Here is a 14,903-nt window from a genome sequence, read left to right as displayed (position 1 = left end):
TCCCAAGGCCCCCCCCCCCGCCCCCGCCGCGGCCGCCCCGAGCCCTGCGCGCCGGCCCCACCCGCGGGGTCCCCGAGGCGCCGCCGGGAGCCAGGGGGCAGGGGGCAGGGGGCAGGGGGCGGGGCGCCGCGGGGAGGGCCGGCGGGGCAGGTGCGGAGCGGGGCCGCCTCCAGTCCGGTCGCCCCCGCGCCAGCCGGAGTCCGCGAGCCGGGAGCCGCTCCGGGCGCCACGTGCGCTCCTGGGTGCCGCCCTGGGTGCCGCCCTGGGTGCCGCCCTGGGTGCCGCCTCCTAAGGCCAGATGCCCGGGCTTTGGCGGCAGCGCTGCGGTCCCCGGCCATGCAGGGAAAACTCCCTTGTATATGGGCCGAGCTAAATTCACTTCTTTTTTCTGGTAGCTTCTATGTAAATTCCTTGGGATTTTCAACATATACACGCAGTCGTGTTTTCTATAAATAAGTTTCACTTCTGGGGATCCCCGGGGGGCTCAGTGGTTTGGCGCCTGCCTGCAGCCCAGGGCGTGATCCCGGAGTCCCGGGATCGAGTCCCACATCAGGCTCCCGGCATGGAGCCTGCTTCTCCCTCTGCCTGTGTCTCTGCCTCTCTCTCTGTCCCTGTGTCTCTCATGAATAAATAAAATCTTTAAAAAAAATAAGTTTCACTTCTTCCTTTTCGGTCTGTGTGCCTTTTATTTCTTCTTACCTTCTGCGTGTGCTAAGGCCTCCAGTAAAACGTTGAATACCAGTGGAAACAATGGACATCCTTCAGTATTCGTTCGATATTCTGTTTGGGGGAGGTGTTTTTTGGTAAAAGCCCTTCATCACACTAAGGAAATTCCCACCAATTTCTACTTTGCTAACAACTTTTTTTGTGTGTGTTTTTTTAAGGGCAGCATGAGAGTGGGTGTGTAAACATGTACTAGGTGGGACTGTAAATCAGGTCGGGGGGCCTCTATACCTTTAGGCTACGTGGTAACAACTCAGTTGCTCATTATTCTATTATCTTTTAAACTGTGCATAAAAAAATAAACTATGCGCTATGCATATAAGTGATACATTTTCTTTGTATGTATGCTGTATTTTACAATAACAGCATTTTTTAACAGTAAGATGTAAAAAATGAGATTATATTCTTATTTTGAAATACAAATATACAATATTTTCACTTAGACTTTAAGAGCTAAATATTAGACTTCTATGGAAACCCAAACATAACATTGATTTCATGGGAAAAGTACATCTTGAAATTATTTTCAAAAGCTAGAGTAAGTTGATACACATATGCACACGAATAAGTGTGTATATACATATATATTCATATTAATAACAAAATATTTACTTTTGAGTCTCTAAAGCCCTTTTCCTGGTACTATGGGGAAAAACAGTAAGTTTCACTCATTTTTGTTTTCACGCATGTGCTCTTTAATTCCTGAGAACTCAGAAGCTAAGATCAAAGTGTAACTTAGCAAACAAGGATATCTTGCTGATCAGTTAAAGAAGTCTTCAGAAATTTAAATGAATTCTATCCCACCATCACTTGGAAGGGAAAATAACTAGAAAGTGGGGGGGAAAGAGAGCATGAGCACTCTGGCAAGTCTGCACAAACCCTAGGGAAAGAAACACCGGCTCCCTCTAGAACACACCCCAGGTTTTCTGTCTTTTCAAAGGTCTTGAATGTTCAGAGCCTGTGAGCCTCGTGCCCAGCCAGCAGGTAGCTTTCTTCAGAACCCTGTGTCATTCAGGAAACTCAAGAAGTTCAAAAGTCTATTAAAGTGACTTGATTTTAAAATAATTTAGTTGCAAACCCAAGGACTGCCTTTTTCCCTTCTCTCTCTGTTCAGCATCTGACATTTATTTGTTAAATTATGGAGTGACACCAGAAGAAAATTCTGACTTAGAGACAGGAAAATAGAACCAGCACATTTGCCAACAGCTTAGCATACGATTCAACTGAGATTCTCCTAATTAATCTGGTTATTAATCTCAAACAGAAAATGCTCCTTGCATACATGGGGATGGGTTACTAAAATCTTTTCCTCCCACTCCCATGCTTATTGGCTTTTCTGAGAATGTAAAAGTAACACAAATTTATTTAGAAAACTAGGAAATCTGAAAAGTAAAATGAAGAAAAGAAAAATTGCCCGGAATTCTACTATAGGTGATAACTCCAGATTTTTTTAGATCGGTTTCCTTTCCTTTCTCCATACATAGAATTTCTACTTTTACAAAATTCAGCAAAATGTGAACAGTGTCATAACCTGGTTTTTTAAACTTTACATCATGTTTAACATCGTTAAAACCTCTTGAAAAACGCTATTTTCATTTACTACAAACATATCCTACCATTTTTTTCACCGTGCTTGGTTACTTTCTTAGAGTTTATTTATGAAAGTAAAATTTCTTGATCACAGGGTAAAAACAGTCCTTGGATACATATTTCTTTCCAGAATGACTATAACAATTTTCTATCCCACAAGATATGAGAGTTTGGGGCTATGTATAGTCTTATTTGTGGAATTTTGTACTCAAAATATATATTTTTAATCTTTTTTATCAATTTCACTGGTGAAAATTATATCACTTTTTTCCTTTAATATTATAATCATCATTAAGGTTTTTTAATACATCCAATGCAGATTTCTTCATGTTTCTGATTACCTCCTTGTCTGAATTCATACAACCTTTCACTTCTTTGCAACGTAAATTCCAGACACAGAACTCTACCTTTCCCATTACCTCGTCAATTAAACTGCCACCATCACTCAGGCAGAAAGTGGGGTCCTTAGTACCCAGATATGGGAATGTCGGATGGTATGGAATAAACAGCTCTTTTCACATATATTAGGGAGAAGAGCCACTGGAACGGGATTACACCCCAGTAGTGTGGTACAGGTCTATAATAGTTCATGAGAGCTCACTGTGCAATTCTTTCCTCAATTCTGTCTTCAATTATATCACTTTGGTGGCTCAGAATTGGCCAGGAGAGGATTTGCACCATGAAAATCAGCAAATGCTACAAATTAAACCCTCCTCACCCACCCTGTGCCCCAAGAGCCAGCTGCTAAACATTTAATAGCACTCCACCACTTCTATTTCCAACTAGGGCAAAGAAGCTACTATCAGACTAACCTCCCTGCTGATAACAATTAGAAAGACTGTAAAATATTTTTTTAAACATTTTCTTGAAAAACAAACAATTGCTTGAAGGACTCAAGCAGGACCAAAGCAGCCAAGGCTTGAAGGTCTAAGATCATAAAGAGAGAGAAAGGCAAGTGCTAAGAAGCGAGTCTGATGTTATAGCCACTCTTTTCCCCTTGATGCATTTGCTAATTCATAAATGGCTTGTTAAAAGCTAAGTGGAAAATGGTGGCTACGTGGCAAAAAAGCTGGAAGCTGAGCTTTCAGCAGCCTCGGGAGGTGCAGAGAGAAAAATTCAAAACATTTCAGGAGTTATCAAAAGAGAAGGGTCCCTCTTTTGGGACTCAAGCTTTCATTTGGGACTCCCAAAGAACAATATCCCAGGAACAAGGTATCTTATTTCAGGATGCTATTACAATTTACCATAGGCTGGGTGCTTTACATAGCAAACATTTATTTCTCTTCGTTCTAGAAGCTAGAAGTCTGTGATCAGGGTGCCAGCATGGTCAGGTTCTTGGTGAATGCCCCCTTCCTGGTTTACAGACACCCTGTCTTCTTGCTGTGTACTCAAACGGCAGCAAAAGAACAAGCTAGCTCTCTGGCCTCTTGGGAGGGCACCAGTTCCACTTGTGAGGGTCCCATCCTCATGACCTAATTACTTCCCAAAGGTACCACCTAAAATACCATCACATTGGAAGCAGGGTTTCAACATATGAATTCTGTAGGACACAAACATTTAGTCTGTTGCAAATGGGTAACTGGAGACACCTAGACATCAAAAAGAATGAAGCACAGCTCTGATTTAAATAAATCCCAGACTAGAATAAGGTGTGCTTCCCCATCCTACCCGCCTGAAGGACTTACAGTAGCACCAATAAATGTCAAATATCTAGGAATAAAGCTAGTAAGGATATAAAAAATTGTGAGATAGTGGTAGATCTAAATATGAAAGATTAAGCAAAAGCTTCTAGCGGATATCCCTGAAAAATCCTTATAATACTGAAAGTACCCCAAAACACATGTTCATGGTAGTATTATTTCTAATATCCAAAAACTGAGAACAACTCAAATATTCATCAATAGAATGTGTGGAGGGGAGGTGGTGGTGGGGATGGGATAGCTGGGGGACAGGCATTAAGGAGGGTATGTGATGTGATGAGCACTAGGTGTTATATGCAACTGATGAAAAATATAACTCTATATCTGAAACTAATGACATACTATGTGTTGGCTAATTGAATTTAAATTAAAAAAACAATAGAATGAGTGAATAAGACATGGCATATTCATTCAATGCAACTACACTGCAATATAAACGTGCAAACTACTGCTAAACACAACAACCTGGGTGGATTTCACACATATGGTATTGAATGAAAGAACTCAAATACAAAAGAGCACATACTGTATAATTCCATTTATATAAAGTTTAAAAATAGGCCAAATGTATTTTTTTTTTAATTTTTATTTATATATGATAGTCTCACAGAGAGAGAGAGAGGCAGAGACACAGGCAGAGGGAGAAGCAGGCTCCATGCACCGGGAGCCCGACGTGGGATTCGATCCCGGGTCTTCCAGGATCGCGCCCTGGGCCAAAGGCAGGCGCCAAAGCGCTGCGCCACCCAGGGATCCCGCCAAATGTATTTATAATGTTAAAAGTTTAGAGGGAGAGTTACCCAGGAGAGGGAGGCTGCCTTCCAGGGTGCAAGCAGTGTTTTGTTTCTTGATCTGGGTAATGGTTATATAGGTTTGTTCCCATGAAAATATACTGAGCATTCTACTTATGCCTTGCACATGTTTATGAATGTTATATTTAAAGTTGATTAAATGACAGCTGAGAGAGAGAAAACACTGAAACTCTTCCCCAGAAGGGGCACACACCTCCTTAAATCAGATAGGACTCTCCACCCTACAAGTGACAAAATCTTTCATTAAAATCGACCTATAAAATAAATGAGTCCAGAGAAGATATACAAGTAGCCAGCAAGCATGTAGAAAAAAATGCTCAACATCATTAGTCAATAAGGAAATGTGAATTGAAACCAATGAGATACCACTTTGCAACGACTAGGATGGCTATACCCAAAAAAGTAGGACAATAACAGGGTTAGCAAGAATGTGTAAAAGTCCTTGCTAACTTATTGTTAATAAGTTATTAACAATATGGATGATCTTTGAAAAGATTATGCTACATAAAAGAAGCCAATCCTGAAAAACCACAGATTCATATTTATACGGAATGTCTAAAACGGGTCACTCTATAGAGACAGGAAGTAGATTTGTGGTTGTGATGGCTGAGGGCTGGGAGGTAGGCATAGAGTTTGCAGAAGGGGAGTTGAAGGAGAAAGGAGAATAACTGCTTATCAGATTGGGGTTTCTTTCTGGAGGGATGAAAAGGGCCTACAATTGATTGTGGTGAAGGTTGCACAATTCTGTGAAAACACTAAAAACCATTAAATTATACACTGTTTTAAAACTATTCAACTATTTAAACTAGCAATGTCCCCAATAGCCAAACCATGGAAGGATCCTAGTGTCCATCAACAGATGAATGGATAAAGAAGATGTGAGATATATATAATATATATATGTTATATTTATAATATATATATATATATATAATGGAACACTACTCAGCCATCAGGAAGGATGAAATCTTACCATTTACATCAACATGGATGGAACTAGAAGGTCTTATGCTAAACAAAATAAGTCAACCAGAGAAAGACAATTATCATATAGTTTCACTCATATATAAGAATATAAAATATAAGAATATAAGGAACAGAGCAGAGAATCATAGAGAAAGGAGAGAAAACTGAATGGGAAGAAATTAGAGAGGGAGACAAGCCATGAGAGACTCTTAACTGTAGGAAACAAACTGAGGGTTGCTGGAGGAGAGGTGGGAGGGATGGGGTAACTGGATGATGAGCATTAAGGAGGTCAATGATGTGATGGGCACTGGGTGTTATAGGCATCTGATAACTAACTGAACTAAATATCTGAAACTAATGATGTACTCTATGTTGGCTAATTGAATTTAAATTGTTTTTTAAAAGTAAAAATAAAATAAAATATAAAGAAAACATTAAGGGTGAATTTTACGATATTTAAATTATAAATCAATAAAACTGCTCTAAAAACTAATGAGAATTTAGTAGTTTATGTAACTGAAATATCTAGAGATAAGTTGCTCCCATGAGGACTGATCCAGCAGCCAAGACATTATCACAGTACTCGATTTCATTCTGTCTTTGATATGCCTTCTGTGGTGTTGGCTTCACCAGACCACCGTGTCAGTACCCTAGCAGCTCCAGGCATGTCCATTTTGTCAGCAAAAAGGCAAGAACCATTCAAAACCTCGTAATCTCTTCTCACACCACCCAGAGGACAAAGAAAGTTCATCTTTCTCAGAAAACATCTATGTATGTCTTTCAGTGTGTCATAAATACTGGCTGAGTTACGTTCCCACTGCACAGTGGAGAACTGGGACGAATGGTTGTCTTAAATCAATCTGATGCCAGAGCCCCAGAGGTCAATCCTACCCAAATTACATGACCAAAGGTTGTGTAAGGGCAGCTTCCTAAACCAAATGTGGGATCTCATCACCAGAAATTATGGAAACTAAAGTTGAGGAGTTAACATCATCAACCCCAATTACACAGACAAGAAAAGAAGTCAGAGTTGCTACATTTATTTCCAAATTGACCTCCCTCATTGGATGCAAGACAGAGATACCCATGTTTGAAAACAGAGCACTGAACACACAACTAGGTCCATAATAGGTTCTTGATTGATTTTGAATGAATTAACAAACAAATTGAGCCAACAACAAACTTGTAAACAAATGAAAAATTGTCTATCTTGGTGGTAGAGAACTTAGACTCTTGGTTCCTTTTTCTTCTGTTTCCTGCTGCTCTCTGCTTAGTCGAGCACCATTAGTTCAGTAAAGCGTTCAAAAGTCAGGAAGGAGAGAAGAGTTTCAAATCTCTGTTATTTTTTTGATCTTCAAAAGAGCTCTGATGACAAACGCACAGTTGAGGAAGTGTATATCATCGGCAGGGAAAGGTTTGGAGATACTTAGTTGGTTTTAATCTCCAGGTTAACACAGGGGAGATCCTGGTACAATGTCAAAGCAACTATTGAGTCTCTTTACAAGCTTACTTCTAACCTGTGTAGACATCGGATCCAGAGATTTCACAGTCACCTGCCATCCCACACTCCCTCCTCAGTCCTTAGTTTCTGACCTATTCACTAGTTTACAAGTATCACTGAATACTCCCTTATGCCTCAGAGAAATCACCAAATGTACATCAAACAACGTGAAGGACTGAAGATCAAAGCCATGTCTATCATCAGAATCCTAATCAAGAGTGTACACACTTACAGTTTCTATTTTGACTTTCACTTCAATCTGGAAGATAAATTGAGCAAGTATTATTAACTTCATTGTACCAACTAGGAAATCTAGGCTCGGAAAGTGTTTGCCCTGTTTTTAATTAGTGACAAAAAAGGGACCAGAACAAGTACTTCCTGATCCCTTTGAATACAATGTCACCACTAAACCAACATCCAGTGTATTGAGAATTAAGATGTATTCTCTATACTTACAGATGCATTTACAATGGCCCAACCACACTTTTGCTTGATTAATAACTAAGAAACATAGAATTACATTATAAAATCACATCAAACATTTCTATGTGACAATGGTAGGCATTTCATTACTACTAACAAATTCGTTCAGTAAGAACTGACTGTAAGGTCATGAAATAAATAAAGCCAATTAGTTGTCTACCCACTATTCAAATCCATGTCCTTGGACATTTTAGCCATCTGAGCTAACCCATGGTCTTTTGCATTAAAAAGATACTGAAATACTTCTATTTTTTTTTTCAAATGACTAAGATTTAATCATTGGAAATGGAAAACTTCTAAATCTACAGGTGCACTGAGTGAACAACAAACACTGTGTATGATAGATTGGTTTTTTTCCTTAAGTACAAGCAAACTTTGAGCTTAAAAAAAGAATTCACTGTGTTACTGATAATCGAAAATGGATTTACTGAGCTGGGTAGCTTTAATTAGTTTGCTGGTGCTCCAAAGACTTTTGGGCGAATGGGATTTTTTTTCTAATACCTGTAATGCATACAAGCGTTAAATCAAAGCTGACTACAGCAAAATCTAATTCTAAAAGCCCCAGAGTAAAATCAAGATAAAATAATTTACACCAAAACCACTTCATCAAAATAGAAAGAAGTCTATGAATATTCCAATAGCTATCACCACTATGATTTTTCCAAGAAAGAAAACCAGAGTTTAAATTTTCTAACAAATCCCACATTCATTACATTTCTGTACCTTTTAGTTTGTCCAAAAGGATTATCATTTCTAAAGCACATCAACTTAACAAGTATGTAATAAAAGAGTAGTGAAAAACACAAAAATTAAGAGAGGCAACTCTTTCATGGAGAAATTACAGTGGGTTTTTTTCTTTCTCTTTTTAAATTTGAATTTAAGGCTGTCATAAGATTTTTATTTAAAAAATAAAAAGCAAAAACAATTAGCAGGCTTAAGAGGGACAATGTCTCAGCTTTGGGGTAGTACTGGATAGAGAGTTAGGATCATTGCCTGGAAGTGTCATCTCTGTACTCACCTGCTCTTTGACCTAGAAGAATCTTCTCCATTTCCCTCCTCCTGAACATCTAGAGCAATAAAATAATAAAGAAAATGACCTCATATATTAGGAGAACATAAAAATATTAATACAAATATGCAGTATAAAATACAGTCAAAGAATGTTTGTTGGAACTTGCTTTGAAAACACGAACAGGCAAAAGTGAGAAAGGTACTGAACAAATTCTATCAGTCACACCGGACATGCTCCCATAACACCAATAGCAGGCAATATTTGGAGGCACAAGTGTTGATGCTCCCCTACTCTCTCCAAAAATGCAAATACTGAAACTTGCCAAATGCCAAATTGTGTTTACAACAGATAAATGAAAATTGTATAAAACTCAAAACTAAGATTTTAGAGACTGGTGTCAGAAGACCTTAGTTCAGCAAATTATAAATAGAATTTCCTTAAACTGATATAGGGTATTTACCAAAAAAGAATGAAAGAAAGGAATAAAAAAACCTACTCCAAATATTCACACTTAATGCTGAAATGTTGAAGGCTTCCCTCTAAGATTAGAAATGAGAAAAGAAAGACCTCTATCACTACTTTTATTTAGAGATCCTAGTCAGAGGAAGGAAGGAAGGAAGGAAGGAAGGAAGGAAGGAAGGAAGGAAGGAAGGAAAGAAGGAAGGCAGGCTAGAAGGGAGAAAGGAAGGAAGGAAAGAACTAAGTGAGATTTCATTGTGGTTTTAATTTGCATTTCCCTGATGATTTGTGAAATGGAGCATCTTTTCATGTGTCTGCTGGCCATCATGTGTCTTCTTTGGAAAAATGTCTATTCAGGGCTTCTACTCATTTTTTAATCAGATTATTCATTTTTCTGGTGCTGTATAATGTCTTTAAGTATTTCGGACATTAACCCTTTATCATTTAATATATTATTTGCAAATATCTTCTCCTCTCTGGTATGATAACTAACAAAATAGCTAACATCAAAAAAGCTAACATCAAAAACACAAGAAATAACAAGTGTTGGTGAAGATGTATACTGTTGATGAGAATGCAAATTGGTGCAGCCACTGTGGAAAACAGTGTGAAGGTTCCTCAAAAAATTAAAAATAGAATTACTATATGATCTAGTAATTCCACTACTGGGTATTTACCCAAAGGAAACAAAAACACTAATTTGAAAAAGATATATGCACCCATATGTTTATTGCAGCATTATCTACAATAGCCAACATATGGAAGTGGCCCAAGTGTCCATTCATAGATGAATGCATGAAGAAGATGAGATATATATATCAGAGAAAACCAGAGTTTAAATTTTCTAACAAATCCCACATTCATTCATTACATTTCTGTACCTTTTAGTTTGTCCAAAAGGATTATCATATATATATATATATATATATATATATATATATATATATATATATATATAAAAGAATATTATTCAGTCATAAAAAAGAATGAAATCTTGCCATTTGTTGGAAAAGCATTCTGTGTTCATGGATTAGAAGAATAAGCATTGTTAAAATGTCTATACTGTCCAAATCAATCTATACATTTAATGTAGTCCCTATCAAAATGCCACCATCATTTTTAACAGAGCTATAATAAACAATCCTAAAATTTATATGAAACCACAAAAGATCCTGAATAGCCAAAGCAATCCTGAAAAAGAAAAGAAAACTGGAGGTATCACAATTCCTGATTTCAAGCTCTATTACAAAACTGTAATCATCAAGACAGTCTAGTACTGGCACAAAAACAGATACATAGATCAGTAGAAGAGAAGAGAAAACCCAGAAATGGACCACAAATTTTTGGTCCATTGATCTTCAACAAAACAGGAAAGAATATCCAATGGAAAAAATATTATCTTCAATAAATCGTGCTGGGAAAATTGGACAGTTACATGCAGAAGAGTGAAACTGTACCATTTTCTTACAACATAGACAAAAATAAATTCAAAATGGAAGAAAGACCTAAATGTGAGACAAGAATCCATCAAAACCCTAGAGAAGAACATGGGCAGAAACCTCTTTGACCTTAGCTGTAGCAACTTCTTAGTAGACGCATCTCCAGAAGCAAGGGAAATAAAAAGCAAAAATGAACTATTGGGACTTCATCAAGATAAAAATCTTCAGAACATTGAAGGAAAGAATCAGCAAAACTAAAAGGCAGACAACAGAATGGGGGAAGATATTTGCAAATGACATATCTGATAAAGTATTAGTATCCAAAATCTATAAAGAACTTGTCAAACTCAACACCCAAAAGACAAAAAAAATCAGTTAAGAAATGGGCATGAGGGGCACATGGGTGGCTCAGTGGTTGAGCAGCTGCATTTAGCTCAGGTCATGATTCCAGGGTCCTGGAATGGAGTACTGCATCAGGCTCCCCGCAGGGAGCCTGCTTCTCCCTCTGCCTATGTCTCTGCCTCTCTTTCTGTGTCTCTCATGAATAAATAAATAAAAATCTCTTAAAAAAAAAAAAGAAATGGACCTTAATAGATATTTGTCCAAAGAAGATATCCAGATGGCTAACAGACACATGAAAAGATGCTCAACATTACTCATCATCAAAGAAATACAAATCAAAACCATGATGAGATACCACCTCACACCTGTCAGAATGGCTAAAATTAACAACATAGGAAACAACATGTGTCGGTGAGGATGTGGAGAAAAGGGAACCCTCTTGCGCTGTTGGTGGGAGTGAAAACTGGTGCAGCCACTCTGGAAAACAGTATGGAGGTTCCTCAAAAAGTTAAAAATAAAACTACCCTATGAGCCAGCAATTTCACTACTAGATATTTATACAAAGGATCCAAAAATATGGTTACAAAGGGGTACATGCACCCCATGTTCATAACAGCATTATCAACAATAGCCAAACTATGGAAAGAGCCCAAATTTCCACTGACTGATGAATGAATAAAAAAGATGTGATATATATACACAATAGAATATTACTCGGTCATCAAAAAGAATGAAATCTTGCCATTCACAACAATGTGGATGGAGCTAGAGTGTATTATGCTAAGTGAAATAAGTCAGTCAGATAAAGACAAATACCATATGATTTCACTCATATGTGCAATTTAAGAAACAAAACAGATGAGCATAGTGGATGTGGGGGAATAAAACAAGAACAGGGGCATCTAGGTGGCTCAGTGGTTGAGCAGCTGCCTTGGGCTCCCAGGATCCTGAGATGGAATCTTATATAGGGCTCCCCACAGGCAGCCTGCTTTTCCCTCTGCCTATGTCTCTGCCTCTCTCTCTGTGAGAGCATCAGAGCATAAATAAATACACACAAACATACAAAATCAGGGAGGGAAATGAACCATAAGAGACTCTTAACCATAGGAAACAAACTGGGGGGTGCTGGAGGGGAATGAGGAGATGGGATAACTGGGTGACAGGTATTAAGGAGGGCACATGATGTAACAAGCACTGGGTGTTATATACAACTGATGAATCACTGAAACTAGCACTTTGTACTGTACTATATATTAGTTAGTTGAATTAAATAAAAATAAAATTGTTTAAATAATGAATTAATTTTTTAAAAGACATCTTTTACCCTAATAAACTGTTCAGGTGCTTCTTATTGAAAAAAAAATAAAAAGAAACAATAAAGATGAACATATGGGGGGAGGGGAAGAGGGAGTATCAAACCATAAGAGACCCTTAAAAGATAAAGAACAGAGATTGATGGAGGGAGGTGGGGGGAAATGGGCTAGATGGGTGATGGATAGTAAGGAGGGCACTTGTAATGAGCACCAGGTGTTGTATGTGAGTGATGAATCACTGAATTCTGCTCCTGAAACCAACATTGTACTGTATGTTAACTAGCTAGAATTCAAACAAAAATTTGAAAAAAGAAAAAAAAGAAAAGAAATCTTGCCATTTGTAACAACATGGATGAACCTGGAGGGTATAATGCTAAGTGAAATAAGCCATTCAGAGAAAGTCAAATACCATATGATTTCACTTACATGTAGAATTTAAGAAACAAAACAGAGAAAAAAAGAGACAACAAATTCTAAATACAAAGAACAAATTAGTGGCTGCTAGAGGGGAGGTTGGTGGGGAGATGAGTGGAATACAGGAGTAAGAGTACATTTACCATGAGCACTGTGAAATGTATAGACATGATATGTATACCTGATATGAATATAACACTGCATATTAATTATACTTCAATAAAAACAGAAAAAAGAATGGTAGAAGGACTTAAAAAAGAGAGTTGCTATCACTATTTGCAAACATTATTATGTGTAGGTACAAAATACAAAAGAATCTACAGATAATTTATTGTAATTAATAAGCATATTTACCAAGTTACCCAGATAAAATGTTAATTTAAAAATTAATAGTAATATTAATTATATGTACCATCAAATAGAAAATAATATTTTAAATGATATCTGCATTTAAAAAAAAACATAAAAACCTAGGAATGAATCCAGTGGAGTAGAAGACCTCTATATAGAAACTTAGCAAGCATAGATTGGAAGAGTTAAGGGTGTAAAGATATCAGTCATCTCCAAATCCCAGCAGGATTTTTTTTAATTATAGAAATTGACAACTGATTCAAAATTTTATGTGGAAATGCAAAAGGCCAAGAATAACCAAGAAAATCTTGAAGAAGATCAAAACTGGAGATATATCAAGAGTTATAAAGCTGTAGTAGTTAAGACAGAATAGACAAATAGACCACTGAAGCAGAAGAGAAAGTCCAGAAATAGGCCCACAGTTTTGTGGAGAATTGACTTATGTCAACGGTGGCACTGCACAGCAGCAGGGAAAATTTTTTACTTTCAATAACGATACTGAGTAGATTGGATATTTTTATGGGGTATGTTGGCGGGGGACCTGACCCCTATCTCATACCATAGACAGAAACACAAAGAATGTCTACACATCAAAGAAAAAATACAGACAAGCCACTAGAAAATCGAGCAAAAGATATGAACAGGTACTTTTTAAATGAGGATATTTGAATTGCCAACAAACATTAGCAAAGATGTTCAACTTTATTAGTTATCAGGGAAATGCAAATTTTCAAACTGGAATGACCTCAGTACGCCAAAGTGGCTGAGGTAAAAAGACACAGTAATACCAGGTGCCATAAAAAATACAAAGAATGTGGAACAATGAGGATGTTTATTTGCTTGTGGTGTGAATATATAAAGCTCAAAACAGGCAAAAGCTACCTATAATGTTAGAATCAGGATATGGTTACCTCTGGGGAGAAGATGATGGGAGAGAGACCAGTAAAGAACACAAGTAGGAGAGACCAGTAAAGAACACAAGTAGGAAGAGCTTTTGGGGTACAGTTCTATTCCTGGGTCATCTATTTCTTGATCTACATGGCAATGATAAAACCATATTCACTTTATGATACTTCATCAAGCTGCATACTTAAGACTTGTAAATATATCCCTACATACATACTTCAACTATTAAAAGTTTATATAAAAATTGACTCCGATGTAAGAACTGGAGACTGTAGCCATCAAAACCAGTCAGCCAATCATGCAGGCTGACATGAATTTTCTCAACATTTTGCCATCCCAGAGCACCATTTTAACATGAAGACAGTAGGTCTTGGTTTACCAGTTCCCTAAAAGCTTATTCTAGCATCACACAAGCCAACTGTCAAAGTTGTTTTGCCTTTAACAAAGCTAAGAAATCTGGCAATTGTGGAAGTCTGAAGCATTTAGTCCTTTTCTTCAAATGTTCCTCAGACCTTGAGCAGTAGATACAACTAGTAGAGGAGAGGAGGCACTAAAAAGCCATTAGATCTCAGCATGGGAAGAGACCCCCGAAGTCATTAGTCTAACCTTATTCCACACACAGGAGGCATCCTACAGCACTGAGGCATGGAGTCATTTAGCGTCTGCTTAAACATCTTCAAGGGCAGCAAGCTAAGGAGTCTAGTCCCTGGATGAAGAGCTTTCCCTGTCTGCAAGTCAGTCTAGGAAAAGCTCCCAATCCAGCCCTCTTTAACTCATACCTTTTAGATAAAAAAAGAACAAACTCCTCTCTAAATAACAGCATTTCAAATATAAGCAGATATCATGCCTGCCAGATAGTTTCTCTCTTGGACACTAGACATCTCCAATCCTTCTC

The 14,903-nt window shown here is 37.7% G+C and overlaps 1 long non-coding RNA gene across 1 annotated transcript in view; it reads right to left on the bottom strand.

Moving 5' to 3' along the window:
* Window positions 1-8,612: 8,612 nt before the first annotated feature.
* Window positions 8,613-14,903, bottom strand: part of LOC106558700 — a 45,573-nt gene continuing 39,282 nt past the window's right edge. The window contains exon 3 of the long non-coding RNA XR_005357579.1: window positions 8,613-8,839. This is a non-coding gene — a long non-coding RNA (uncharacterized LOC106558700). The remainder of the gene's footprint in view (window positions 8,840-14,903) is intronic.

This window comes from Canis lupus, chromosome 4 (assembly GCF_011100685.1).
Source record: "Canis lupus familiaris isolate Mischka breed German Shepherd chromosome 4, alternate assembly UU_Cfam_GSD_1.0, whole genome shotgun sequence".
NCBI lineage: Eukaryota > Metazoa > Chordata > Mammalia > Carnivora > Canidae > Canis > Canis lupus.
The sequence above is the reverse complement of the archived record's forward strand: the minus strand, read 5'-3'. Positions and strand labels throughout refer to the sequence as shown.